The sequence below is a fragment of the Chelonia mydas genome, chromosome 19 (assembly GCF_015237465.2).
Source record: "Chelonia mydas isolate rCheMyd1 chromosome 19, rCheMyd1.pri.v2, whole genome shotgun sequence".
NCBI lineage: Eukaryota > Metazoa > Chordata > Testudines > Cheloniidae > Chelonia > Chelonia mydas.
Window position 1 is genome coordinate 17835182 of NC_051259.2, and position 25155 is coordinate 17860336.

The 25155-nt window shown below is 46.7% G+C and overlaps 2 long non-coding RNA genes across 2 annotated transcripts; one reads left to right on the plus strand and one right to left on the minus strand.

Annotated features, from left to right (window-relative positions):
* Window positions 1–1569: 1569 nt before the first annotated feature.
* Window positions 1570–21263, minus strand: LOC122463353. The gene is made up of 3 exons (XR_006286619.1): window positions 21165–21263; window positions 3295–3453; window positions 1570–2016 (listed from the first exon to the last, which is right to left on the minus strand). It is a non-coding gene; the product is annotated as an uncharacterized LOC122463353 (long non-coding RNA).
* Window positions 19932–24928, plus strand: LOC122463354. Its single transcript, XR_006286620.1, has 3 exons — window positions 19932–20074; window positions 21097–21305; window positions 24889–24928. It is a non-coding gene; the product is annotated as an uncharacterized LOC122463354 (long non-coding RNA).
* Window positions 24929–25155: the final 227 nt, after the last annotated feature.

Below are 25155 nucleotides of genomic sequence, written 5' to 3' on the forward strand. Positions count from 1 at the left end.
CTTGGATCAAGATGGAACATTCCAAGCAGAGACCTGCCTTTCCCGTGGGTCAAACACTGAAATGCAGTGGGTGCAGGCTGCAGTGGAGAACTGTGAATCGCACGTGGCACTTTAATTTCCCTTCATCTACGGGTCTTCCATGGTTTCTCAGTAATTCCATGGCTGGGGAGGAAGACGAAAGTGTCTCTGAGGTCACCTGCCCCAGAGCTAATGGAGGTTTGACAGTGGTAGAGCTCACTTCATGGCTGCAAATTCAATATAAACTCTGGGAGATGTCAAGAAAAGTTTCTGGTGCATCAAGATGAAATAGTTCTTAAAATCACTGTTAGGAGATAGATATTCAGGTCTGTCTGCAAAGGCCTATACTTTAAGAATTTAGGTGTATGTTTATCTTTTAGCTAGCTATAGAGGTATAAAAGAAAGAATCAAAATCACTGTCTGCCTGTGTAAGGCCTTTTCTCACTGTGACAGTCTGAGGCCCTGTGCTTAGGCTAAGGCCTCTGGCTAAGCAGCAGGGGCAGCCATAAGGTGGGAATGGTCACATCCTCACATCCCAAACTAGTCACATTGAAATAAGGTGCTATTGGACTGTTGGGAATACAATCCTGTCCTGATAATGCCCATTGCCTCCAGAGAAAGGGAAGTGCCTAGAAGATGTAAAAGAAAACTTAATTTGATAGCATCCTGTCTGGCAAGAACTCACTTATCAATAGCTGGGATGTGAAATCCTCATTTCTTTGGTGTTCCATCACTGTAGTCCCCACTTCCCTATTGTTTGTCTGTATAATCTCTGTCTGGTTCTGTGATTGTTTCTGTCTGCTGTATAATTAATTTTGTTGGGTGTAAACTAATTAAGGTGGTGGGATATAATTGGTTAAATAATCATGTTACGGTATGTTAGGATTGGTTAGTTAAATTTCAGTAAAATGATTGGTTAAGGTATAGCTAAGCAGAACTCAAGTTTTACTATATAGTCTGCAGTCAATCAGGAAGAAAGGGGGGAATGGGAACGGGGAATGGGGGTGGGGGAATTGGAATTATGTTTTGCTAAAGTGGGGAATGGGAACAGGGAATGGGAACAGGGACACAGGCAAGGTTCTGTGGTGTCAGAGCTGGGAAGGGGGACACTAAGGAAGGAAATTGGAATCATTGCTTGCTGGAAGTTCACCCCAATAAACATTGAATTGTTTGCACCTTTGGACTTCTGGTATTGTTGCTCTCTGTTCATGCGAGAAGGGCCAGGGTAGTGAGCGGGTGAAGGAATAAGCCCCTAACAATCACAACTACCACTCATGACACAAATGGCAATCTCCCAGCTAGCCAGTGTGCAGGATACCAGCCAAAGGACAACCTGGGAGCGTCCTTTGCATAGCTGAGAATCAGCTTTGCCCAGAGAGTGGGGGATTCGTTTGTTTACAAGTAATGAATCATGAAACAGCAGGAAGCTAGCTAGCCAAGAAAAACTGGGAGCTCTGCAATTAACAATGGATGTGCTCAGGTGAATAACAATTGAGTCTGACAACAATACAAAGCAGACGACAGAGCAGTCAGAGCCAGAAGTGTTGCAAGACTCATTTTTATAAACCACAATTTTTCCAAACGACATTCAGTCCAAGGCCATGTTTTTTAACTTTCAATTCTAGAGGAAGAGGCAACAAACCCCATTTAACACACAATAACATGCCAAACACCGGGCAGTGTGTAACTAGTGCAAAGCAGCAAAAGGCAGAATTCCCTCTCATGAATGGATCTGTTCTCATCTCACCCCTTGGGCCGAGGATGCAGCTCATGCTGCATGTGGCTACTGGGCTGAGTTATGACGTCTTCTTTTCCCCCTTGAAATTACACTAGGGATGAAATCTCCAAAAGTGCCAAAGAGATTTAGGAAACTAAGGGATACTGGAAAATGCTGTTTTCAGTTGAAACATTGGCTGTCTTCATCTCCCCAGTTCTCCGTCTGTCCATCCCCAGCCCTCAGCTCAGTCCTGCTCCTTGCTGTTGCATGCAGGACCAAGACTGGAAGAATAAAGTACAGAGAAATGTTGTCTCACAGCACTGAAGAAAGTGGCTAAAATAGCTCCCAAAGTCCAGCTAAATTTGGCTTGGGACCAAAACCTTTTAGGAAAAAAATAAGAAGAAATGTTGCAGAACTTGAGTCAAGTTAGACAAAAAGGCCTAAGCAGTATAAACTCACCTGAGCAGTATAAAGCCATCTGAAACTAAGTTAAACAAGCTGGGAGCAAGCAAACAATATATGTTTTGATCCAGCTAAATGTAAATGTCTACATCTAGGAACAAAGAATGTTGGCTACGCTTACAGGATGGGGGACTGTATCCTGGGAAGCAGGGACTTGGAAAAGGATTTGGGGTGTGGTGGATAATCAGCTGAACATGAGCTTCCGGTGTGATGCTGTGGCCAAAAGGACTAATGCAATCCTGGGATGCATAAACATGGGAATCTTGAGTGGAAATGGAGAGGTTGCTTTTACCTTTGACCACTGCTGGAACACTGTGTCCAATTCTGGTGCTCTCAATTCAAGAGGGATGTTGATAAATTGGAGAGGGGTCAAAAAGCCACAAGAATGATTAAAGGATTAGAAACCATGCCTGATAGGCTATGTCTACGCTAGCACTTTTGCGGGTATAACTTTTGTTGCTCAGGGCTGTGAAAAAACCCACTCCTTGAGTGACATAAGTTACACCAACAGAAGCGCCGGTGTGGACAGCTCTTTGTCAGTGGGAGACACTCTCCTGCCAACATAGCTACCGCCGCTCATTGGGGGTGGTTTAATTATGTCAACAGGAGAGCTCTCCCCGCTGGCATAGACCAGTTATGTAACTATACAATGGCATGAGTCATGACCAATCACAACTGCCTGCCTGCTAGGGCTGGCATGTACAGCCTTGGTCAGTAATAAGGGCGGCAAAGTGCATGTGTGATGGCTGACACCCTGGTGACTGAATTGAGGATCACCAGAACTGGAAGCATGAGCTGCTACAGCTGGTCTAAAGAACCAAGGCTCACTAGCGGGGCTGTAATAGCCTCATATCCTCTGTGGATCAGGCACAGAGAGGGACCTGCCCACACTGACCAGTGGGTTACAGTCAGTCGAGGAGAGATTTGAGCTCCTGGCTGGCAGTATGGGGACAGCTCTTCCTTCCCTCCGTGCCCTCAGTGACAGGAGGGGGTTACGTTATGTTGTTACTACAACATATGGTGGGTTAGGCTTGGCGTGGTTCCATTCAGTTATGAAGAAATAGGGACAGATGATGAGACAAACAAACCCCACTAACCTGTATTTGCTATTGTGTTAATCAGCACGCCAGGAGCAGCATGAGACGCAAAGCCTGGAGTGTGGGAGATTTCTTGCAAAAGGCTCTGAGACAGTCCAGTGACAAATTCCAGGAAGTGCTGATTTTGGAACTCTTGTTGTGCTCTCTCTGGCAAAGACCCTGGACAATTCAAAGCATGCGTTTGCCATCTATGTTTCAGTGGGTTTGGCATTTTTACAAAATAAAATCGAAATTGAAACCTCTGCCCCAGCCTCAGCTGTGGTGTCACTCCGAGCTACAGCAGCACACCGTGCCGTTCAGCTTCCCTAACAAGCTTGGCTGGGTCTGGCTCTGGCTCTTCATCCCAGCCTCCCCCCGCTTCCCTGCTCCGGGGGCTGCAACCACCCACCCACACAGGTAATGCTCGACTGTGCGCCCACTGCACTCATTGGGAGAAACGCCCACTGAGCTCCATAGGAGTTGATTGGGATCCAAACTATCCACAGACAAACCACCGCGAATAACTAGGTAATTACAATGGACTTTCCACATGTGCTGACTCGTAACATTCCAAGGTGATTTAACTCTACGGAAGGGACAGTAAAAACCCATTTTTGACCTAGAGAAAGACTAAGAAATAGACCATAGTCGAACTTTCAAATATGGGTTAATTTTTGATAAACTGGAACTCAGAAATGGTTGGCTGAATTTTCTTCAAATTTTGCCGAAACCTTCCCCTTTGGCATCAAACGAAATCTGGCCCTTTTCAGGCCAAACATATTTATCAAGCCAAAGTCACAGAGTGGCGAAGATAGAAGTTTATAAAAGAAGGTGTTGCCATCTTAACTCGGCCGAGACGACTGACTCTCCAGACTATAACCCCAATGATAGGTATTAACTTCTACTACAGCGCATTGCATGGAGACAAGACTATTCACTTCCAGAAACTACCATGGTGAGAATGGCATGGTACTTCCTGCCATGATAAAGGGGAATTTTGCACTCTTTCTCTGTGGAGGCTTATATGAATAATTATTTTTATTAGGTGCTTTATGTTGACAATGTGCCGAATATTAGAAATAAACTAGAGGTGTCTCGTGTCCTGAAGAGTTTACAGTCAGAGCTAGTTGTTTATTCTTAACCCTTTTCTCCACCCCAGTTTGGAAAATGACCCCTTCTTATTCAGCAGAGCTGCTTCCTGTGTCACACCTCCTTAGCCCAGGGAAGACAGCAAATTTTGCTTCATGTGAGCCCTGCAGAGACAGTGCAGTGACACAAAGGTTGAGGAGGAAAAGCTTTGTCTGAAACTGGCACAAAGGAGAGATGGCAGAGATGGCGTTGCATTACTGAGCCAGCTGCCCCCGCACCCGGGTGAGACAGCGGTGACTCCTGGACACAGATCCACCCCCAACCAGCGTGTACCCCTAACATGGGCAGACCTTACTCTCCTGGGACAGGTACGTGAGAGGGCCGTCTTGTTCTCTCTCTTTGGTAGCACTTGTCCAGCTTGTCATGCAGTCTCTGAACTGAGCTGCACTGAATGAGCTGGGAGCATAGTCGTCTTTTGACTTCTAAAACGAGCACCTTGAGCTGGAAAAGTCGCTGGGAGATGATAAATATGGATCCCTAGGACGTGTTCTGTGAAGACTCGCTCTGACTGCACATTGCAGACCTAAAAGCGGTAAAGGAATTAGCCTCTTGCAGAAGTAGACCTCCATTAGCCCCAAAACGTTAGATGTAACAGATTGTCCTGATAAAGGACGAGATAAGGAGCAAACAACCCTAACATAGCATCTGAAATAGCTGAGACTTTGAAATGCTGCCATAAGAATAGATGCGACACAGGAATAGTATTCTGGTGCCACAAGGTGACCCACTTAACAGGCTTCCATGGTCACTGAAAGCTAGAAATGGGATGGGGGGGAAATGACTACAATCAATTTGCTTTGGTGAGGAAATGGTACAGAGAACTCAGTGTCTGCCTAGTCTGTACTGGTATCTGATTTCTTTAGCATTCCTTTTCCCCACAATGTTTGGGGCCATGCTATACTTTCCCTGGAGAACACAGCCTTTTCATCTTTGTAGTATGGATTGAATGGAGTGGTCTCTTTGTCCTACATGTAACTGAATTGTCTCTGGCACAGACCACTTGGGGGCCCTTAGCAGGTTTCACTGGCATATTAGGAAAACAGGAATCACCAGACTGGATCAAAGCCAAGTTCCATCTAGTTCAGAATTGGGGCTCTGAGGGTAGCCAGTAGCAGCTGCTTCAGAGTGAGGAGCAAGTTACTCCATAGTGGAAAATTGTAGAATAGCCCTTGCAAGAGCGTATTTTCTTCCTCCCCTCAGAGGTAGTTTATACACTCAGCAGAAGAGTTTATGTCCCTTATACATTTTGATTCTAACCCGGGTAATGGGGATGTTCTCTGTGACACTGCACCCCACATTCTTCATAGTGATATTAGTATGATATGATTATGGCATAAATATGATGCATTTTGTACAAGAAGGATCATGTGAGGTGTCATTGGAAAAGTTATGATTTGCCTAATATGATTATCCTATTTGTATGCATGTATCATTTTTGTATCCGAAGTTATGAATATTGACTCTGTATCAGTATTTCACATGTAGTCACACCTGGTGACACCCACTAGGCAAGATGCTTCCAGTCTAAATAGCTGGTTGTGAAGGGCCCATTCAGGGTAATGGGCCATTAGAGAAAACAATAGGCCCAAGGAGAAGTTTATCTCCCCCCGGTGAGCCTTCCTGTGGACGTTTCGGCCTGTAAGTAATGCATGCTATAACTCTGCAAGGGCATATGACCAGCCCACATGACTCTGGACTCCATTTGTGGGCCTATATTTTTTCACAAACTGGGCCAGAAACTATTTTTGAAACAAAGAGCTCCTGCCATATGTCAAAGCTATATAAGGCTTGGAGTGACATCATCTGTTGTTCTTCACTCCCCCACAACCCAACACCTGAGAGACGCTCTGAAAGAAAAAGATTTGGAACAGGGGAGGGGTTCCCAAGCTGCAAAGCAAATGCAGCTTGTCCCTTAAGAATCTGCAAGCCTGCTTGTAACATCAGCCAGGGTGAGAATTTGCTAATTCATATCCTATCTTACTAGTATTTTAGGCTTAGTTTGCGGTTTCATTTATTTACTAGGTAATCTGCTTTGAGCTGTTTGCTATTACTTATAATCTCCTAAAATCTATCTTTTTGTAGTTAATAAACTTGTTTTATATATTAACCTAAACCAGTGTGCCTTTAAGTGAAGTGTCTGGAGAAAAATCTCAGCTTGGTTACCACAAGTATGCATATTCCTCTCCACATTGAGGGAGAGGTGGACATTTTAATGAGCTTACACTATACAGATCACTGTGCAGTGCAAGACGATATAATTTTAGATTTATACTCCAGAGGGGGGTGTATGCCTGGGGAGCTAGGAAACTGGCTGGGTTCTGGTGTTTGCACTCAGGTAGCCCAGTTAGGGTGAGTGGTGCCACTTGCTGTTGTGTTGGGTCCTGGATGAGGCTGGCTGTGTCCCCAACCCAGTTGTGTGTCTGAGAGAGGCGCAGCAGTTCCCACAGCTCCCAGACTGCACCCCATTGGTGACAACCTGTCACATTCTTATGTTTGGTATAAATGTCCAGTCATTTTTTCTAATCCTGCCAAACTCTGGGCCTCTATAATATCTAGTGGCCATGAGATCCACAGGCTAATTGTGCATTTTGAAAAAATATTTCTTTTAATTGGTTTTTAATTTGCTGCCTTTCATTTAATTGTGTGTCACCTTGTTCTTGTATTATGAGAAAGTATGAATAGGAGCATCTGGCTTATCCTCCCCCACTGTTTGGCCATGCTTTCAATGCCATACACTCCATTTGATGTTGTTTGTCTGTCTGTCTGTCTGTCTGTAATGCAATAACTTTTGAACGCGGCATCTGACCAACTCAAAGATTTCAGGGAACATTCTAGACATCAGTGGGCAGAACTCTGTTGATCTGAAGGAAAATCAGAACACTGACATGGGGCCTGGTGGAGAGAATCTGAGCCCATGGTGTAGGAGGAAAGGGGAAGGGGGGCACACACAACCCCTGGCATGAGGAGGGGAGTAGCAGGAGTCCCTGAAGTAGAAGGGGGTGGGAAGTTGGACCACAGGGAGCTTGTGGGGGAATGAAGAGATGAAGGAGCCCCTGGTGCATGCAATGAGCTCAAATGACACAACAAGCCTAGTGCAAACAGAGGGCTCAGACTGCCTTCCTTGCTCACACAAACCTCACTGACCTCGAGGGGAGCTCAGGGAGTCCAGCTGAGGTGTCCCCATGGCACCATGTAAAGCAAGTCCTGAGCAGCTCAGAATCTGGGTTTGGCCAACAGAAGCCTTCACTGGTTTGGTGGCTTCTCTGAACCGTCCCCTTATCTCCTGAGTCAACAGTCTGAGGCTGGATGCTGTGAGAACAGGTGGCCTGGATGGATTTCCCACACAGGTATACCCAGTTCTGGCAGGAAAGTGGAAGTAAAAAACTCTTCCCCAAACATTTCAGAACTTCAGAAAAGGTTCAGCCCAAGCTCTCGTCCAGCCCATTGAAGTCAATGAAGTCTTTCCTTCTGGGCCTGTATGGACAAAGGTTTAGGGTACTTGTCAGCCACCCCCATTCTAAGCACTGGATAGGAAACATAAGCAGTATCACAGACCCAGGAATCCCTGGTCATTGCCCTACATGGCAAATGGAAGTGACAGGAATATAGCTATGTAACCTGTGTATACGGGAATTGCCCACTGCTTGTATGAAGAGTCATTTCCTATCATTCCTCTCTCTCCATGAGCCCCAATTATTACTTCTAGCCAGAGATCCTTTTTTCCGTGATAGAAAAACCCAAAATTCTCTGATTAAAAAACCCCCATAGAAATCCATGTTTTTCCATGATTAAAATGAAATGCTGAACTTTAGTTTCCCTAGCCACGATATACAGTGGAACCCCATTTAGCTAATCTAATTGGGATCGGGGCCAGGTCGAATAAGCAAAATGCAGATAATCTGGAAAATGGGTGAAGAATTCAGCCCTGGGGGGCAGCTCTTCTGGCTGGAGCTGACAGTGGGAGCCCCACCGCCAGGGTTGAAGCTCTGTGCCCAGTCTCCGGATTATCCAAATTTTTGCTTATCCAATTTGGCCTCAAGTCCCAGTTAGATCAGATAAATGGGATTCCACTGTAGTTAATAAATGTTTTCATTTTTTCACAGAATGTAAAAACTAAATATTCTCTTTAAAAACCCAAATTCCACATTTTTCTGTGGCAAACGGATTTCTAGACTACAAGGTGCGCTGTCCGTGTGTTCCTCTCTCCCACCCCCAGCCTCCTCTGGAGCAATGGAGCAGCCTGGAGACCTAAACGCCTGTCTCCCCCTCTAATGTCTCTCATGCTCCAGCCTGTGAGCCATGTCGGCTGGGTGATGCCCGGAACCCAACCAGCCTGTTAGTGCAACAGCTCCTCAACAAGCTCAGATGGCTGCAAGGTGACACCCGGCCGGCCAGCTATGGTGCAAACTCCCCACTTAGAACAGGATTGGATGGCACCTATTTTATTGATGTGGCTGAGTGATATCAGAGGGGGGACTGGCTCCAAAAGGGCCCTGTTACCCGATCCCCACATTCAGATCCTCAGCAATCAGCCCCAGCAGAAGGTGGGAGAGCAATGACCCCCCAGAATCTTGGCCACTGGAATTTTCCTGGGTCCCTAGAGACATGTGTAGTTGTATTAATGTGAGCAGCACAAAGCAGCTTCTATTATATCTCACTGGTTACTCAGAAGTCAACAACACAGTTCCTTTAAAGTAACCCAGCCTCAGGCCTCCACCTAGACACCCAAGTCAGGTATGATGAAGATTTCTGAAAATCTTATTCATCATATAAAAACAGTTCTACCAATCCCAAAGGATTGGATACATCACCTCCCTGGTTAATGAATATTCCAGACCTTTCCCAAATACACACTTACAGCCAATTCTTATTAACTAAACTAAAATTTGTTAAAAACGAAAAGAGAGAGCATATAGATTAAAAGGTCAGTATACATAGAGACATAATTACAATCTTGAGCTTCAGATTCATAGCAGAGATGGTGAGCTTTGTAGTTGCAAAGAGTTCTTTTAGAATTTAGTCCATAGGTTACAGTCCAGTGTCCAAAATCATATTCAGGGTGTTCCAGTTTAGGACTGGGATCTTAATCTTATGACTCAAACTTCCCCTGATGAAGCTTAAGCAGATCTGAGATAAAAAGGATTGGGATCCAAGAGTCTTTTATATAGTTTTCTACCATCCACTTGATGATACAGTCCTGGGTAAACAATTGGCTTTTGATGTAACCTTCTGTTTCCTAAACCTCACCGGTAATTAACTACATGGATTAACATAAGATAATTCATCCATTAAGCAGTTTATCACAGACTTTAAAGAGACATATAGACAATGACATTATTACACCCAAGATTCATCTAAATGTTAACATTCCCTTTTGATCTCTGAATCCATAGCTATAGTGACAGACAGGAATTGTCTGTTTACATGGCTAGCATGTAAGATACACACAATTAGTAACACCTCTAACTCTCTAACAATACAGGTTTGCACTTCAAAGTTCTAGCCTATTTACCATGGAATGGCCCTAATTACCATTTGCATATTTTCCTAACTTTAAAGGTTGGCTCTGGGTCATTCAGCCTGCAAACTGCTTAACTCTTTCTGGCCATGAGTTATATTTTGTATAAGATTTGTTGTAATTGTATAACAGTGGTAGCAATAATGATTTGCATGGTTATATTTTAATTAGACAATGTCACATAACACAAATAAGAAATGACCAAATATCCGTCATGCGTTAGAGTTGCAGCAATTGCCGGGGCGAAAGGCGGCCAAGTGTCTTGTCTCTCTGTGCTGAGAGTTTGTGGTGAGATCAACTAGCCTGTGATCTCAGCATCACCTTCAACTCCTGCCCTCCCTAGCAAAATCAGAGGCATTTTTCCTTATAATTTCAACTACAGCTGGCTCTCTCCCTGCTCTCTCTTTCTGGGAGATTAGCCCAGGCTCTGGCAATGTCATCGGCCAGATTCTGCTCTCATTTACACTGATATAAATCTGTAGTGCCTCCCACATTGGCATTACCCCAAACACACCAGTGGTGGATTATCCACTGGGCCGATGGGGCCAATTGGGGGGCCCTGGAAAAATGTCCCCCCGCAGAGGTGGCCGGGGAAGCCTCAGCACCCAGACCCTGGCTGTGGCCCCAGGACTGTAGGAGCTCATGCCCCATGCTTAGGGCTGGGGGAGCTCTCACCATGGCAGGGGTGGAGGAACAGAGCTTCTCTGGTCTTGGGGCTGCATTGGGGGGAACAGGAAGGAAGAAATGGGTTGCGGGCTGCAGTGTGGGGTAGAATGGGGGGACTGTGTGTGGAATGGGGTGGTGCCGTGGGGGGGAAGAGGCAGAACAGAGTGGGACCGAGGACGGAGCCATAGATGGAAGGGGTGGAATGGGGGTGGGGCCACAGGCAGAAGAGATGGGGAGGGCCCCTCCACTTGCTATGGCCCAGGGCCCCACAAAACCTTAATCCACCTCTGAGTCTGGTACTTCCTACATTCCTATCACCTGGCTGTCCTGGGGCGTACCTGGTAGGGCTGGTTGGAACGTTTTAATAAAAACCGATTTGATGGAAAATTGGATTTTTGAACAAATGTTTTTGCAGAAAGTGTCTGCTTTCCACAAAGGATTTAGAGTTTGAATCAAAATATTTTCATCCAAACTCTGAAAAGTGTTGGCTGAAAATTCAGTTTTTGATCTTTTGATGCGGGCTGGGGGGATGGGACTCATTTTCACAGATATGATCCTTGGGTTGGGGAACCCCATTTTACAACCAGTTTTCTGGTACCAGACTAATCAGGTCCTGATCCAGAGCCCACTGGGGTCAGTGGAAAGACTCACATTGACTCCAATGGGCCTTTTGTCCCCACAAGCCCAAATTGCTAGGGAGGGTCCCAAGGGGCTTCGGACATTTTGACCCTAGGAAATTAAAGAACCACAGTTTGAGCGAGAAACGTATTTCAGGGATTGCTTGGTGAAAACACTTCAGCACTAAGCAAACTTCCAAATCCCAGAATAGGAACAGGTAAGCGATTTTATGCTAAATCTCATGCAAAAAAACTGTTCCCATTTGCCCAGCTGTAGCTAATGCTGTTTGTAAACAGCTTGAGTCTTTCTCCTAAAATGCCTCTCTTATGCCTGGCTGTTAATTTGACAGTGCTGAGTAAATGTAGTTAATGATGAGACGGCATCATCCTGCCATCAGGTTGTGGCTGCAAAGTCATTGAATCGCAGGAATGGGGGAGGAGCAGAAGGAGCTGGGAGCTGTGTGCAAAGGCTGCGAACCAGCTCTGTGAATCTTCCCGCAGCGCAAACCTCCCTCCCCTGCCCAGCCATCTGCCAGGATCCCAGCAAATAGAGCAGAGGCACTGTCAGGTTTCAAGGCTTCATCTACAAGGGTTACATTGACCTAATTAGTCTCTCAAACAAATGGGGGGAAGAACCTGAAGTCTTGGGCTTCTGCAGCGAATTCTCTCCACCCACTTTTGCTCTGCTGGCCCCGGGGATACATTCCATGCAGGTGAGTCTGACTGCAGCACTATTTGAATCCTTCTTACTCTCATTCCAGGGATGCCACATGCTGGCTTTTGACCTCATTAGCTTCCCCTCCGGTTTCTCTTTCCTGCTTCACACTCATTAGCCCCATTGATGCGCTACTTACTCTACAAAGTTGTCTCCAGGAATTTGCTCTGCTGCTGCTCCTCTGAGCTGGGGGTGAGGGGAACTGGGGACCTGGAGTCAAGAGGGGGGGCTAGGGTTTCCTCAGAGAGATACATGCTGGGAGCTAGTCAAAATATCATCACAGAACTGGGGGCCTAGGGGACACCTTTGTTCACAAACAGTTGCTGTTTGAGCCCACATGCTGGGTCCTTGCCACCCACCCTCACCTTGGGGCTTGGCAGACTCAGTGTTTTCCCCAGGAATTGAAACTGGGGGGTCAGGGCCGATGAGGGGTGAGACCGTGAGGGTGAAGGTGGGCTGTATGGCACCACAGTAAAAACCTGAAAAATGTTTTGTGGCCATTTTATTAGATTTAACTCGTTTTAAAATCATCACACAAATTAGAGTTGGCTACTCAAGCCTTCTATGAAGCACGACATCTACATCCTTCTTGGTTTCTTGTTATAATTTTGCACAACTCTGTTAATGAACTTCTTGAATGCAATGCATTCATCTTTGGTGGCTTCTCGTGTGTCCAGTACTTCCATTCCTTCAACTGATATGCTCATTAGTTCATTCACATGATCAGGCAGAAGGCGACTTCTTTCAGAGCACAAAATTCTATTCAGTGACGAAAAAGAACGCTCGACTGTAGCCGTTGTGACTGGGAGTAGCAAGAGATGAATTCCTACTTCTTTTGTTCCAGGAAACAGAGCACAAAGATCGGGTCGAGCCACTAGTGATGATAAAAAAGAAGTTGAAGTCAAATCTTCATTCATTCGTCGTATGCTATTCCACTCTGTGTTCAAATTCTCTATTCTGTCCTGAGCACATGGCAGCCCCATTGCTGGTCGTGCCTCACTCCACTCAACCATCAGTGTTTTATAGGACAGGCATCTGTAAAAGCTACGTAGAGGTTGAATAGAATCTAGAAGTCGCTGTTGTAGATTTTTAAGAATCAAGTCTGTGTACTTTTTCAGTTGTTTTAACAAACACTTCTTGTCATCTTCACTTAAGGATTCAATATAAATGCCTTCATTAGTTAACTTCTGCACTGAAGTCTTTGCTTCTTCCAGTACTTTTTCAATGGATAGCTCTCTGATTGATCCAAATGCAGCTTCTATTGCTCAACAAAGATCTACTATTGTTGTAGCAGATGCTTGGATGGCACTGTTTAATGGCCCAAGTGCTTTCAACAGTAGACTTACAAGAGAGAGAATGGCAATAGTCTTCTCTGAACGTAGTAGCAAAAGTAATCCACCAGCCTCACTACATAGATCCATCCCATCTTGGTAGATACTTTCCAAAGCCAGTAATAACGGCTGGAGTAATTTTGAGACAACAACCAAGGATCACTCATGAGAAAGCCAGAGGGTTTTCCCAGGGTGGACTAATTTGAACTTCAGTCCCAGTGTATCTTCTATATTTCCCAAGATATTCAGTCTTTTTGGACTCTGACTGAAAACAGAATATAATGAAGACATTACATTTATAGCTTTTTAAATGTCTTTTGAAGAGTCTGCAGTTCATCCTAGCGCTAGTTGGAGTAGATGGCCTCTGCAGTGTGTATAGGAGAGACTAGGGTTACACTTCTCTCTGAGCAAAGCTTGTGCTCCACCATATCTTCCAGAGAAGTCTGCAGCTCCATCAAATGCACAAGCAGCCATCTGTTTGGGGTCCAATTGACAAATATTTAACTCTTGTAAGATGTGGGTTGGCACAGATGCAGCCAATGTGTCTTCTATAACTTGAACATCTAGAAATGCATCTACTGGCCTACCACTGACATCAAGATAACGTACACAATGACTTAATACTTGATGCCCATTTGTATCGGTGCATTCATCAGCCATGTATGAACATTTTTTGAATGTGGTGAGAGAATTTGTCACTTTTTCAACCGTTGAGTCTTTCACTGTTGCACCACATGCTTCTAGGCAGTCAGTTGAGTTTCTTGAAGAAAGATAGTGAGCATTTGTCTTGTTCAGAACCAGTGTTCAACTTCAGGATGAACAAGTGACAATGAACTTAACATTGGTCTTCAGTTTGGAGCATGTGGTATCTCTTGCTTAAATAGAAAGTATGATGCCACAGCCATGAGTATTCGCATGAACTGTGTTGTGTCTCCAGCATTCTTAACAGCTGCATTAACACTCATCGGTGTTGTCCTTGGTCAGCGGAGACTCAGAGTTCCGAGGTGCTTTCACATGAGGTCACCTCCCAGGTGGGGGGCAAGAAGGCACCTTGCTCGTTCCTCCAGCTGCTCACTGTTAGCTCTGGCCACTGTTGTTCATTGTGCCACCGTTCACTCCATTGATCTGTTGCCAATGGCCCTGCAATGTCACCTTCTGCTGCCACCTGCCACTGTGACCTCTGCGAGTTTGTCTCTTGAGGTTCCAACAGCTCTCAGTGATTTCAGCTCTCAGTGGGGGAACCTCACTGCTAGTGCAGACTGGGCCGTCTCTTCCACAGAAACACTGTCCCAAATGAGGTCTAAGTACTTAACTTGATTATCAGTGATTTCAGCTGTAGTGGTCACTTAAAAACACAAAAGGCTATCTATGGGAGACAGGCCAGTCCTTGCCTACAGACAGCCCCCCAACCTGAAGCAAATACTCACCAGCAACCACATACCACACAACAGAATCACTAACCCAGGAACCTATCCTTGCAACAAAGCCCGTTGCCAACTGTGCCCACATATCTATTCAGGGGACACCATCACAGGGCCTAATCACGTCAGCCACACTATCAGAGGCTCGTTCACCTGCACATCCACCAATGTGATATACGCCATCATGTGCCAGCAATGCCCCTCTGCCATGTACATTGGTCAAACTGGACAGTCTCTACGTAAAAGAATAAATGGACACAAATCAGATGTCAAGAATTATAACATTCATAAACCAGTCGGAGAACACTTCAATCTCTCTGGTCACGCGATTACAGACATGAAAGTTGCGATATTACAACAGAAAAACTTCAAAACCAGACTCCAGCGAGAGACTGCTGAATTGGAATTCATTTGCAAATCGGATACAATTAACTTAGGCTTGAATAGAGACTGGGAGTGGCTAAGTCATTATGCAAGGTAACCTATTTCCCCTTGTTTTTTCCTACCCCCCCCCCCCCGCCCCTTTCCTCAGACGTTCTTGTTAAACCCTGGATTTATGCTGGAAATGGCCCACCTTGATTATCATACACATTGTAAGGAGAGTGATCACTTTAGATAAGGTATTACCAGCAGGAGAGTGGGGTGGGGGGAGAGAAAACCTGGATTTGTGCTGGAAATGGCCCACCTTGATTATTATACACATTGTAAGGAGAGTGATCACTTTAGATAAGCTACTACCAGCAGGAGAGTGGGGTGGCGGGAGAGAAAACCTTTTGAACTGATAAACACCCATTTTTTCATGGTCTGTGTGTATAAAAATATCCTCACTGCATTTTCCACTTTTATGCATCCAATGAAGTGAGCTGTAGCTCACGAAAGCTTATGCTCAAATAAATTGGTTAGTCTCTAAGGTGCCACAAGTCCTCCTTTTCTTTTTGCGAATACAGACTAACATGGCTGCTACTCCTATCTACGGAGCCTAATCAGCTCTCTCTTTAAACAGTAGAGAGGGGCAGGTCAAATGGTACTTGTGACTCAGGCAGACCATCAAGCAAAACACCTGTCCCTACCCTCTCTCGATGCCCTCAATCAACACAGACTGAGTACAGTTTTGCTGCCCTTTACTCACACAATAAGAACAACAACAATTCATTACCCATCCACCCGCACTCAAGTGATTTGTAACCCAACCCCAGCCAAAATCACTTGGGCAACAAAGCTCTGTTTGCTGGATACCTAGGTAGATTAGGTGTGTATGTAAATACAATCTGGTCCTGAAGCCTTTCGCTCTAGCCCCCCAGCTCATCACTAGCTGCCAGGGAGAGCTCATTTAGACTTTGCTTACAAATCATAATTTGAAATTATTAGGTTGGCCAACATCACCGAAATGAATGCACTGACATTGTCATAAAAACAACAGCTGCATAAGGAAGCTAGTCTTTGTTCATACTTTTCAAATCTATTATACTTTTTCAGATACACGTATTTTATCATACACATTACATGCTTTTAAAGTGTGTATTAATGTTTCAATTTCAATTCAAATTTCCAAACAATCACTAAATTGGCAACACTGCTAGTAACTAGTTCACAAAACTGGGGGAGGAGGGGAATTCGGGGGGGAGGAGGGTGTAGGGAAATCCCTGCTTGGCAGCAGGGCAGTGTGCTGGTGTGCACACCAGGTGTTGGGAACAACTTTGGCTCTCGCTCCCGGAACAGTGAAGCTCAGCTGTATTATGAGGCTCTTGGCCTACAAGTAGGAGGGTTAATTAATTAATTGGTTTCATAGAATCATAGAAGATTGGGGTTGGAAGAGACCTCAGGAGGTCATCTAGTCCAACCCCCTGCTCAAAGCAGGACCACTACCAACTAAACCATCCCAGCCAGGGCTTTTTCAAGCCGGGCCTTAAAAACCTCAAAGGAAGAAGATTCCACCACCTCCCTAGGTAACCCAGTCCAGTGCTTCACCACCCTCCTAGAGAAATAGTGTTTCCTAATATCCAACCTAGACCTCCCAAGCTGCAACTTGAGACCATTGCTCCTTGTTCTGTCATCTGCCACCACTGAGAACAGCCGAGCTCCATCCACTTTGGAACCCCCTTTCAGGTAGTTGAAAGCAGCTATCAAATCCCCCCTCACTCTTCCCTTCTGCAGACTAAACAATCCAGGTTCCCTCAGCCTCTCCTCATAAGCCATGTGGCCCAGCCCCCTGATCATTTTCGTTGCCCTCTGCTGGACTCTCTCCAATTTGTCGACATCCCTTCTCTAGTGGGGGGGATCCAAAACTGGAGGCAGTACTCCAGGTGTGGCCTCACCAGTGTTGAATAGAGGGGAATAATCAGTTCCCTCGATCTGCTGGCAGTGCTCCTACTAATGCAGCCCAATATGCCGTTAGCCTCCTTGGCAACAAGGGCACACTGCTGACTCCTATCCAGCTTCTCATCCACTGTAATCCCCAGGTCCTTTTCTGCAGAACTGTCGCTTTGCCAGTCGGTCCCCAGCCTGTAGCAGTGCATGGGATTCTTCCTTTCCAAGTGCAGGACTTTGCACTTGTCCTTGCGAATGTAATGTCCTCATTACATTTCTTTTGGCCCAGTCCTCCTGTTGCTTCGTGAGGGGCAGGGCTTTCTACACCATCCAGCACTCTTCTGGCATTGAGGAAAATCAAGGAGGCCAGATGATCTGGAGGTTTCATTCGTTTGCTCCCAGGTGGAATCTGCAGGGTTTCCCTCCGGCTCTCTGGTCCCTGACACATACCTGACTCTGTCTCCGTCAGGCTGGGGAAACCTTTGCCCAGGCTTTGTGCTGAGCTGTTTGGGAGATTTTTCTGGGCTGAACCCAGAGGAGAAAGATCGGGCCACCCTGACTGCAATATTGCACTGAGCTGGACACACCTCAATGTCAGGAGGATATTGAGAAATCAGAGGGAATTCAGAGAACAGCAATAAAAATGAGCATCTTTGTGTAGGGTGGCAGGATAAGACAGTGCAGGCAAGAAGGAAGGATTGATTTAGTTGGGGTATGGTCCTGCTCTGAGCAGGGAGTTGGACTAGATGACCTCTTGAGGTCCCTTCTAACCCTGATATTCTTATTTTTAAGAAAAAACTAACAGGAAAGATCCCTATCCTGCTGCCCTTTACTTTGTAGTGAAGCTGCAATAAAGCCAGTGGAGTTAGAATGGTGTAGAACTGGTGTGAGTGAGGTTAGGGTTAAGGCCCAATCAGTATCCTTGGCGAGAGGTGAGAGGAGAACTAGGCTCCATAATCAGGGAGAACGGGGTGGAATTAAAAACAGGAACAATCAGGATGAATCTCAGGTGAAATGTCTGGTCTGTGTTTTTATAAACTCAGAGATGTTAAGGCCAGAAGGGAGCATCATAATCATCCAGTCTGACCTTCTGCAGCTCACAGGCCACAGAACCCGTGCACTGAGGGGGTCCAGAGCCTCCCAGGGGAATTGGCGGGTTGCTTGAGACAGTTAAACTGGACTGGACAAAGTGCCGGGCAATTTGCTGTAGGGGAAAGTCCTGTGAGGACATTGGGATGGGCTAGATCACCAAATAGTCCTGCTTCATGATCAAGGGATTTCAGAGTTGTTGACAGAGGATCCTTTCCCCCTTCTGTCAGCCACTGACTCCGTTCAGTGATTTTCATAGAATCATAGAATCAGAGAATATCAGGGTTGGAAGGGACCTCAGGAGGTCATCTAGTCCAACCCCCTGCTCAAAGCAGGACCAATCCCCAACTAAATCATCCCAGCCAGGGCTTTGTCAAGCCTGACCTTAAAAACCTCAAAGGAAGGAGATTCCACCACCTCCCTAGGTCACCCATTCCAGTGCTTCACCACCCTCCTAGTGAAAAAGTTTTTCCTAATATCCAACCTAGACCTCCCCCACTGCAACTTGAGACCATCACTCCTCATTCTGTCATCTGCTACCACTGAGAACAGTTTGGAACCCCCTTTCAGGTAGTTGAAAGCAGCTATCAAATCCCCCCTCATTCTTCTCTTCTGCAGACAAAATAGAATAATAGAATCATAGAATATCAGGGTTAGAAGGGACCTCAAGAGGTCATCTAGTCCAACTGCCTGCTCAAAGCAGGACCATACCCCAACTAAATCATCCCAGCCAGGGCTTTGTCAAGCCTGACCTTGAAAACCTCTAAGGAAGGAGATTCCCAGTTCCCTCAGCCTCTCCTCATAAATTCTGTGTTTCAGTCCCCTAATCATTTTTGTTGCCCTCCGCTGGACGCTTTCCAATTTTTCCACATCCTTCTTGTAGTGTGGGGCCCAAAACTGGATGCAGTACTCCAGATGAGGCCTCACCAATGTCAAATAGAGGGGAACGATCACGTCCCTCGACCTGCTGGCAATTCCCCTACTTATACAGCCCAAAATGTCGTTAGTCTCCTTGGCAACAAGGGCACACTGTTGACTCATATCCAGTTTCTCATCCCTTTAACCCCTAGGTCCTTTTCTGCAGAACTGCTGCCTAGCCATTCGGTCCCTAGTCTGTAGCGGTGCATTGGATTCTTCCCTCTTAAGCGCAGGACTCTGCACTTGTCCTTGTTGAACCTCATCAGATTTCTTTTGGCCCAATCCTCTAATTTGTCTAGGGCCCTCTGTATCCTATCCCTACCCTCCAGCGTATCTACCACTCCTCCCAGTTTCGTGTCATCTGCAAACTTGCTGAGGGTGCAATCCACACCATCCTCCAGATCATTTATGAAGATATTGAACAAAACCGGCCCCAGGACCAACCCCTGGGGCACTCCACTTGATACCGGCTGCCACCTAGACATGGAGCCATTGATCACTACCCGTTGAGCCCGACAATCTAGCTGGTTTTCTATCCTCCTTATAGTCCATTCATCCAGCCCATACTTCTTTAACTTGCTGACAAGAATACTGTGGGAGACCATATCAAAAGCTTTGCTAAAGTCAAGGAATAACACGTCCACTGCTTTCCCCTCATCCACAGAGCCAGTTATCTCCTCATAGAAGGCAATTAGGTTAGTCACGCATGACTTGCCCTTGGTAAATCCATGCTGACTGTTCCTTTTGCAAGCAAGACTTCTATTTCAGCTTTCCTCAGGGCTCTAGTTCAGAGAGGGGCATAATGTATTTGTTAAACAGCCTGACAAACTCAGTACAGGACACCCCCATCTTCTCTGGTTGCTTTTCTTGAATTTAATACTTGTGTTGTGTTTTACGCTTCCTCTGAATAATCAGTGCTGCCAATTTCTCTGCAGTTTCTTGCCTTACTTTTATTTCAATGGTGTGTTGTGCTGTGTAGTCTCATTTCAGGGGGGCCTTTGTCTGTCTTTCAGAAGTGGATCAGCTTTTCACAGTATTTGAAGAAATGTCCTTTCCCCTGATGTTCTCTGGTAAGGATTCCTCATGTGTTAAACTCCACGCAGTTACTGTTTTGTGCATTCCCTCTAGATTAATTCCTGGGCTAATAGGCCTCCTGCCACTTTCGCTTCTTGAGAGAATTTTTTTTCTTTTTTACCATGTATTGTGTGAAAAGCAAATGTTCCTCTTCTGGCTGCACCTTCTCCCATTCACATCTCACCTCTCGTCTTTTGTGCCCTCTTTTTGCTTTATATTCTCTCCTGGGACAAAAACTCTGGACCAGCCCCTCAGCTGGCATAAGCTAATGGTGCTTCACTGGTTTACATGGCAGAGGAGCCCGCTGTGTGTGTTAGTTCTGGGCCTTTCCTTTTCCTGCATCATTTCTATTCTGCAGAATTGTCTGTCCCTTTCCGATCTGTTCTTGCTTTCAGTGAATCCCATAGAGTCCTGTCTGAAATGGTCCCATCGGCACCGACACTGCTGTATGCATCAATTATGTTATCTATTTGTTGTTTACTGACAGGGATGCAAGCAAGGGAAAAATCCAACCAGGGAGCAGAAACAGACAATGTGACCTATGCGTCCAATCAGAACCAACTGGATTGTGAATTTCAGATATCCAGTGCTTGCACTAAACTGCTCACATGCGACCTACCTACTAATGTCACTGGCCGCAATTAATGGCAAATGGCTTAGCGTGAACAATGCCTGTACCGAGTGTTCTGTCCTTCTGGAACCTCATCTCCTTTGGCTCTTTCTTCCATCTCCCCACATCTGTTCTCATCTTCTCTCACCAGATCCTTGCATAGGCTTCCCTAGCACTTGGTCTCTTTCTCCCCTGAACACTTTGCCCAGTCTCCTGACTTTTCTCTCCCTCTGTCTCCCACATATGGGATCACCGGCCTTATTCAATTCCCCACTTCCCTGGCAGGTCTGATCCCATTGACAGTTTCTTGTCCTCCCCCTCTGACAGCTTCAGTCTCCTCTGCTTCTCTTCCTGCATAGCCATAGCCATTCAGGGAGGCAAACAGATGTGCTCTTTTTTTGTTTCCAGCTGTTTCTACAGGCAGCCTGAATGCCTGTAGAAGGAGAGACGGTAGAGAAACCAGCTCTGTGACCTACCAGCTCTCTGTTCATCTGCAAGTGCTCCAGCTTGGCAGCATCTCCACTCCACATTGAGAAATGTACTCTGAGCGAGCAAAGAGAGTTACTGAAGGCCAGGAAGAGCTTTCTCACCGAAATAGCTCCTGGGACAGGAAACAGGTGCGAAAGCAAAGAGCTGAACCTATGAGCATCACAGCATTCAATCCTGTGTAACCCTTCTGCCAGTCAGAGCTGCAGCAACAAGGGCTGGGTTCAATATCCAGGGGTTCCTTTTCAACAATTCAACACAAACCTGGCTTGAGCCCCCACCCAGTAACCTGGGACAATTACACACCACCCCCTGGGAGCCTCTATGAGGACTAATTCCCCTCTCGCAAACAGAGTCTGAGTGTAGCAAGGAAACATTTAATAAAAGGAGGGAAATAACCCAGCATTAATTGGGGAAAACGCTACAAGCAGGGTTCATAAACATAAAACCATGAACAAAAGACCCACCCCAGAGTAAGTTGGGCAGTGTCCTTTTTGCCTCAGGTTCTTAAGTCCAGCAACTAAAAGTTCCTTTAAAGTGCCCCTCTCTGCTCCCTCTCCACACCCCACACTCACAGTGGTTGTCCTTGGTCAGTGAGGACCCAGGGTTCAGAGGTATATCTGTGTGAGTTCGCCTCCCACCTGGGGGCAAGGGTTGGGGGAGAGAAAGGAGGCATCTTGCTCGTTCTCCCATTAAGCACTTGCTCTGGCTGGCTGCCCTGCTGGTTGCCACTCCGTGGGCCACCCTGCCAGCCACTGTGCTGCATGCAGTTACCTTCTGCTGCCACCTGCTTCTCTACTGTGACCTCTGCAGGTCAGTCGCTGAGGTTTCCCCCCAGCTCTCAGTGATTGTCAGCTTCTAGGGCTTGGCTACACTTGCAGATATAGAGCGCTGGGATTTAAACCAGCCTTCAGAGACCACAGCAGGGAAAACGCTGCTGAGTGTTTACTCTCTCAGCTGCAAGCGCACTGGCGTGGCCACATTAGCAGCTCTTGCAATGCCACAAAGAGCAGTGCATTGTGGTAGCTATCCCAGTGTGCAAATGGCTGCAACGCGCTTTTCAAATGCGAGGGGTGGAGTGTGACAGGGAGTGTGTTGTGTGTATATGGGGAGAGAGAGTGGGTTTTTGGGGTGCTGAGAGTGTGTCAGCATGCTGTCTTGTAAATTCAGACCCCCCTTCTCCCTGCCTCCCTCTCACACACTCACAGCAGCAACATTCCACAGTGATGGTTGCTTTGTCCTGGAGCAGATAAGCAGCTAGCTGTCAGAAACGGAGCATCGAAAGGGCATTTCCTCATTCTTACAGCCGATTCCAAAACAATGGCCAGAGTGGCCACTTGACTGACGGGGATTATGGGAGGCCAATCACAGCGCAGTAATGCAGCACCTCGTTCACACTGCCGCTGGGGCATTTCAGCTGGGGCGCAGCAAGCGTTATGCTTCTCGTGGAGTGGAGTACCAGGACCACTCCAGCTGCAGAGTCCAGGCATTCTACATGCCTTGCCAGTGTGGACGGGTGGGGAGTGAGGGCACCCGGGGCTGCTTTAATGCGCTGTAACTCGCACGTGTAGCCAAGCCCTTAGTGGGGAAACTTCCTTGCTGAAACAGGCTGGGCAGAAACGCTGTCCCGCAAGGAGTGATTTCAGTGTAGTTAGCACTTAACAAAAAAAAAGACTCCTGCTGGAGCTCGACTTAGCTCTGTCTTTGAACAGTGGGGAGGGGCAGATTCAAACTATGCCTGGGGCTTTGAGGTAGCCCCCACACCTCCTGGCATGGACTCCTGTCCCCACCCTCTCTTACTTTCTCAGTGGTCTGCATCCAAGCCCCTGGCTTAGCCTTGCGAGTTGCACTGCGAGTTGAGGTCGAATTTAGCAGCTTTTCCTCGATTTAACCCTGCACCCGTCCACACGACGAAGCCCTTTTTCCGACTTAAAGGGCTCTTAAAATCGATTTTATTACTCCACCCCCGAAGAGGGGATTAGCGCTGAAATCGGCCTTGCCGGATTGAATTTGGGGTACTGTGGACGCAATTGGATGGTATTGGACTCCGGGAGCTATCCCAGAGTTGTCAGTTGTGACCGCTCTGGACAGTGCTCTCAACTCAGATGCACTGGCCAGGTAGACAGGAAAAGGCCCGGGAACTTTTGAATCTCATTTCCTGTTTGGTCAGCGTGGCAAGCTCACCTGCACAGGTCACCATGCAGAGCTCATCATCACAGGAGACCATGCAGGCCCAGAATCACCGAAGAGCTCCAGCATGGACCAAATGGGAGGTACGGGATCTGATCGCTGTATGGGGAGATGCATCCGTGCTGGCAGAACTCTGTTCGAAAAGACGAAATGCCAAAATATTTGAAAAAATCTCCAATGGCATGAAGGACAGAGGCTATAATAGGGACCTGCAGCAGTACTATGTGAAAATTAAGGAGCTCAGGAAGCCTACCAAAAAACCAGAGAGGCAAACGGCTGCTCCGGTTCAGAGCCCCAGACATGCTGCTTCTATGATGAGCTGCATGCCATTCGAGGGGATGCAGCCATCACTACCCCAACCCTGGGCTTTGACTCCGTCCAAGGAGTGGGAGGCAACATGGGAGCGGGTTTTGGGGGCGAGGAAGATGATGATGAGGAGGAGGTTGTAGATAGCTCACAGCAAGGAAGTGGAGAAACCGGTTTCCCCAACAGCCAGGATCTGTTTATCACCCTGGACCTGGAGCCAGTACCCCCCGAACCCACCCAAGGTGGGCTCCTGGACCCTGAAGGTGGAGAAGGGACCTCTAGTGAGTGTACCTTTGTAAATATTAAACATGGTTTAAAAGCAAGCGTGTTTAATGATTAATTTGCCCTGGCATTCGCGGCCAGTACAGCTACTGGAAAAATCTATTAACGTGTCTGGGGATGGAATGGAAATCCTCCAGGGACATCTCCATAAAGCTCTCCTGGATATACTCCCAAAGCCTTTGCAAAAGGTTTCTGGGGAGGGCAGCCTTATTCCGTCCTCCATGGTAGGACACTTTACCACGCCAGGCCAGTAGCACGTAGTCAGGAATCATTGCAGAACAAAGCATTGCAGCGTGTGGTCCCGGTGTTTGCTGGCATTCAAACAACATCTGTTCTTTATCTCTCCATGTTACCCTCAGGAGAGTGATATCATTCATGGTCACCTGGTTGAAATAGGGTGGTTTTAGTAAGCAGACATTCAGAGGTGCCCGTTCCTGCTGGGCTGTGTGCCTGTGGCTGAACAGAAATCTTCCCTGCTGTTAGCCACGCGGTGGGGGGAGGGGTGAAGCGATCATCCCAGATAATTGGGTGTGTGTGTGGGTGGTGGTGGTGGGGGGGGGTTAGTTGGGTTTCTGCTGCACGTGAACCCGGAAACCGCAGCCCCTCCTTTTAAATGGCCAACCCAAGGGCTACTTTGTATGGGAAATGAGGGCGCTGATGTTTGAAACCATTCCCACATGTTACTAAGGTTAAAGAAGCCAAAAGACTGTGGCTTACCATGGCTGCCTGCAAGCCGAATTCTGCTGCCCGGCCCTGTGTGAGTGATCTCTCACACCAAACTGGCATACCCTCAATAAGAGGCAAAATGCAACCTTGTAATGAAAGCACATGTGCTATGTAAAGTTAACAGCAAGGTTTACCGTGAAAGAGCATACCCATTGTTCTATAAAATTTGTCTTTTTAACTACCACTCTCCCTTTTTTTCCCCTCCACCAGCTGCAAATTTTTCTCCTTCCCAGAGACTAGTGAAGATTAGAAGGCGAAAAAAACGCACTCATGATGAAATGTTCTCTGACCTCATGCTGTCCTCCCACACTGACAGAGCACAGCAAAATACGTGGAGGCAGACAATCTCAGAGTGCAGGAAAACACAATATGACCATGAGGAGAGGTGGTGGGCTGAAGATGGTAGATGGCGTCAGCTTGCTGAAAGAAGGCAGGAGTCAATGCTCAGGCTGCTGGAGGATCAAACTCATATGCTCC